Raw genomic sequence first — 5,541 nt, 5'->3', positions numbered from 1 at the left:
AATAGGTCAATTCTTTCTAATATTAAAGCTTACAACAGAAGATTGGTTCTGCAGAACGCAAATTTGCTTAGTATTGCAGCGCGCTGTGGTTCAGAGAAAAAAATAGTTCGCTGACATCCAATCGCATACATATTTTTAATGACAAATCTAAATGACCAAACCGCAATGTGTTTATGTAAATCAGCTGTAGTTGAGGTTAGTAAGATTTCCGTGATGTTGAATTTTTTTTTAAATGTCTACCTTTTATTCATAATAAAATTCCTAAATAATTAGGCAATTATTTTATGACTAGAAACTTAAAGATTCTACATGTATACATCAAATGTTTATTGTTTGTTAGTTTTTACTTCTTGCAAACCTTTTTTTAACTAAATAATTGCCTGATTGACACATTATTTTGAGGAGAGTAGTAATAAGAGTGACATAAAAGCCTAGGGCATGAAGATTCTAAATATTACCTACTCTGTTTATTTTACATAGGTACAATGTACACCTTATACCTGGCTATGGTAAATGGTAATATAAAGTACCTATATAATAATACTACAATAAGTAATATAAATAAGAGTATAGGTAAGACTTCATCTATCTTAGACTTCATACAACACATTACAATGATTGTAGACTGTAGCGTTCATCTTCATCAATAAATACTATATCTAACTGTGAAACGGATACACTCAATTTATATTAATTTAATTTATCTGTTTGTCAATAAATTGGTTCTTGTTAGTAAGTGTAAACATATCATAATAAATTCATAATAGACATATTATTTACGTGTGTGTAGTGAACATCGGTACTTTACATATAATATATTACGCATAGTATTTTAAAACGCAAATTAATTTCCATTACTTCATTAATATTTACATCCCTAGTTTCAATAAAAAAAATTATCAACGTTGGGTGATGGAAAAAAATAATACTTAATATTTAATTAGTAAGTATCTTTACTGATCGCTGTGGATACTAACAAATACTATATAATGGATGTAATACTTTCGATTTGTGGATCTCGGAGCAAACGTATTGAATTATTGTAAACCCTGTAAATATAATATTATAGGTACCTAATTTTTACGTTTAATCGTTTTTGGTAGACTTTTGATGAATTTCACTAGGAAATAATAAAAATATGAAATCACCTTAATGTATTTAGGTATAGCCATACATGTACAGAATATACTATCTGTAATCAATATATACTATATTCTAATCGACTGAATGAGGATCATTTTGCTGCTGCCTTTCGAAGTATGATTTATTTGTTTATTTATTTATATATTTCTATATGACTATATTATCTATACCAACTTAAATAACATTGAATTAAGAAACTAGGATAAATCAATCTACCGGAATAAACGAATAAAAACTTTTTAACAATGCAATCGTTGCAATTTATTAATAACATACTATATAGGTTACATATAATATATTAAAATACTTTATTCTATAGTGGCGTAATTGCGGGGTGGCAAGGGTGAGCATTTGCCCCACAGGCATTTTACTGTGGGCAACATATTATTTGACCCCCCCTTATATTACATTACAAACTTTTGAATTTTTATAATTCAACTAGTACCTACTTAAAATATTATATATATATATAGCATTAGTCTCACATAGTTGCATGATTAAAAATATCATTTAAAATCATATTAATTATTGTATATCGTTGTATTTTATGCGCAGTCCGGGCAGACTTCCTATTTGTTTATCTGCGAGTTTAATTTTATATTAAACTATAAGCGTTTTTTCTTATAAAATATAATATTATTATTATAGTATATATTCAATATATTAAGATACTACAATACTGAATATATGTGGTTAGTCTTAAATAGGTTAATATGCTATTTTTTCATAAATAAGCTATTATGGATATTTTTTTATATTTTTTTTACTATTATTAAAGTTTTAAGTTGTATATTTAGGTCATAACTTCATAACTTATCTGTTATGGAATTTTCATATCCACGATGTACATAAAAAAGTAATGAATTTTTTTCTTTTTTTTTGGAGGTAGTTGTTGAACATACATTTTTTTTTGGCCTTCCATTTCTCCACAATTACACCACTGCTGAATACAGTTAAACATTTGAGTTAAAAAATGATTTGTGTTTATCACTAATCATAGGTAGTAACAATTTTAAAAACCTAACATCTGTTTAACTATTAATAGGGTTGGTATTGTAGAATTTGTAACAATTATTGAATTATGTATCAATTCAAATATTACTTACAACAAATAAAAATAATAGTAATAATAATTATAACAATTATAATAATAATTGGGGAAGGCATATTGCTAACAGTTAAAATTTGTAATAACCACAAACAGATATATATATATCATACTATACACAATACAATATAAACAAGATTACGTAGAGATCTACAACATATAATATTTAATCCTGATCTTAACCATGAACAATTTGGTGTTCATAAATCGTCTGAATAGTGATAATTAATTAATGATAAGATATTAGTATGTTTTGTTTACACACTTTATCAAATTCATTAGGTACCCACAACTCTTTGATAGTATTATTAACTTATTAACTAGATAACGAATATCAACAACAATTTAACAAATTATGACGAACACAATATTTACATAACAAGTTGTAAATAATGGTTGTTAATATTATGAAAGGACTTTTTCCAAACAAAATATTACAAACAGAACACAGATTCACTAAAATAACACTTCATATCCTTCTTTAAATTTTTACTATTTTTCCGTTATGATTTTACTAAATACAAAATATAATGAATAAAAGCTCGTCACTATACGATTGTATTACTGTACAATGATTGTCACTAGTCACTACTAACTGTAATAATAACAAACATAAATAATATATAAATAATATATTATGCACTTATTTAAGTAGATATAATTATACTGATATATAAAAAGCTGTTAGGTATCTACGCAAAAAAATATACGTAATGTAATCAAATGAGCAAATAGGAAACCTACAGTAGGTATGCTGCAGTCTGCAGATACTATGTAGATTGTAATCAAAAATGAAAATCACTAATTTGGTAACAACAAATTATCGTTAGAGCCCCAACAAGAACAACACGATCGACATGTAATTGAATTTGGCAATGGAAACGCTGACGCAAAGACCATTGAATAATTTTCGATAGGTAGTTCCGAAATGAAGCTGTACAATGAGCTATAAAACGAATCATACAAAATATTATTATTATATTATATTAATACGACGTTGTCGCCATCATTGGCATCTGCCATCTTAAGTTAGCAAAAATGCATTTTATAGAATAAACTTACCAAGGTCAGATATATAGTCTATTTATTGACGTAAAAAAAAATGATTGAAACTGTGTGTAGTAATTATCACTCATTCATAAGTAGCGTAATATAATCTTATTTAAAACGTTATTATTAGTTATTTAATAAACATTGTTTGATAACAGAAAGGTTACTTAACAACAATTTGATAACTCCCATCGATTTTTATTATTTTCAATTTTGCTTAAAACACCGGTGTGACGGCAACACTGTATTCTGTAAACGTTGTCAACGCATTTTCGAATTCGAATCCCCTTTCTTTTTAAGTTTCATCTAGGTACTTTAAAGAGTACGACTACCGAGATGAGTTAACAGGGTGGTTTAGAATAACTAAATAAACCTATGTCTGATGTAGTGATGTATTCTCAAATACTCAGGATACTAGTATAGAGTACTATATAGTACTTATTATAATCTAAAGTCAATAGTCGCTGAAGTCTAAGTGTCATAGACGTTAGAATTTAGGAGAGTAACTAGAAGTTTTATGGGGGGAGGGATTTACGCCAATTTCAAATTTTGTTAAGGCCTAATATGTTTGTTAGCTATTGACGGGGGTGTAGAGGGAATTTCCCCCGGCCCCCTTGTCTACGCCCTTGATAGAATTTATTAAATATTAAATTAAAATTCTCAACAACCACTGGGAAAAGAGTGGTTTTACAGTGTAATATTATGTCGATAGACGTTTTAACAGCTTAAATACCATACAACTTAATCAAATATAAAAATAGAATAAAAATATAATCAATATTTTTAGAAATTATAATCACTTAATATATAGCATACCTACTAAGATTAATCTAGGTACTAATGTTTTGAAATATTTAAATTACTATCATAGTAAATTTGCTGGCTATTGTTATTATTACTAAAAGTGTTAATTTTTTTTTATTAATTTAGTTTTTAAGTCAGAGGAAAAAGCAAATGTTATAACAATAAATATAAAAGTTTAGGTTGAGAACTACACCTAATAGCTCCGTCAAAAGTTTACTAATTACAAGGTGTGCATTAATTTGTAAATGTATAATTTTACCTGTTAATAGTTTGCAATAAATAAACAATATGACATTATATTATTATTGTTATTTAATACTATGTATTAAATAGATAAATGTAGGTCAGCAGTATTGTGATCCTGATCCTGCGATATCCAAGTCAGCCAAGTCTCTTTTAAATCTGCACAATATCGTACCTTGGAAAGTTAATTTAAAATATGAACTAGTTCATAACTCATAGATATTGAACTAAATACCCGATTCTATAATTTTCTCTAAATTAACAGTCTTCGTTCAAGTTAATTTGTTTCATTTTTTAATTTCTTGATTTTCAATCAAGTAGATATGTATGGTAATACATGATGATAAATGTTTTGTTTGGAGCAGTATTATACAAATCTTAAATCATGACATATTATTATATATGCTGTGACTGGGTCCGCCGTGCACTGCTATTATAGTTATCTAGTGTCAACATTGTTAGATAGGGCCAATACTTGGGTATGTATGAGAGAAGAATAGAACTTAAAGTGTATCTTTTTCTAAAAATTATGTTATTTTTGTTGTTAAACTTATCCCTCTCTGTTATTAATTCATTTTTTTATAGACCAATGGTAAAAAATATTTTATCTCTTTATAGTCAAGGAGGGGGTTTTTGGTAGAAAATTGAATATTGTTGATACTTTGAAGGGGTAAAAGGTATAAAATTAACAATACTATCTAAATAATCAGGAAAAAGAAAGAAATTGGGAAATTTTATGCAAAACCAGATTTTGATGACATCGTCTTTGTTCTTAATTTTCAACTTAAAAATCAATAATTATATTATTATATTTTTACTTATCACCAAATATTTAAATATTAATATTTTAAAAGCGATCAATATTTCTTTTTCTTTACATACAAGTATTGAAATAATAATATTGTCATATTTTACAAAAAAAACTACCGATGTAGGGGCATGGTACCTTTACCCCCTGGCTACGCCACTGAAAGAGGCCTAGAACAATAATTTTTCCACTGCTGCAGTACACACATGCACTATTATATAAATGTACCTCCGATATAATACGTAATACTTATGTATAGAAATATACCCATCTCTATGACTATATACCATATAGTCATGGCCTCATGGGTATACCGCGGTGTAATTACTAATTTGTATAAGGTATATTATAACTACGGTTTGTTTTAAACTTCCAAAGATATAAT

The 5,541-nt window shown here is 27.2% G+C and overlaps 1 long non-coding RNA gene across 1 annotated transcript; it reads right to left on the bottom strand.

The window, feature by feature from the left end:
* Window positions 1-1,944: 1,944 nt before the first annotated feature.
* LOC111030114 lies at window positions 1,945-3,796 on the bottom strand. The gene is made up of 2 exons (XR_002604067.1): window positions 3,314-3,796; window positions 1,945-3,197 (listed from the first exon to the last, which is right to left on the bottom strand). It is a non-coding gene; the product is annotated as an uncharacterized LOC111030114 (long non-coding RNA).
* Window positions 3,797-5,541: the final 1,745 nt, after the last annotated feature.

Source organism: Myzus persicae, unplaced genomic scaffold (assembly GCF_001856785.1).
Source record: "Myzus persicae strain clone G006 unplaced genomic scaffold, MPER_G0061.0, whole genome shotgun sequence".
Classification (NCBI taxonomy): domain Eukaryota; kingdom Metazoa; phylum Arthropoda; class Insecta; order Hemiptera; family Aphididae; genus Myzus; species Myzus persicae.
Note: the sequence above shows the minus strand (reverse complement) of the source record. Positions and strands in the feature narration are given on the sequence as shown.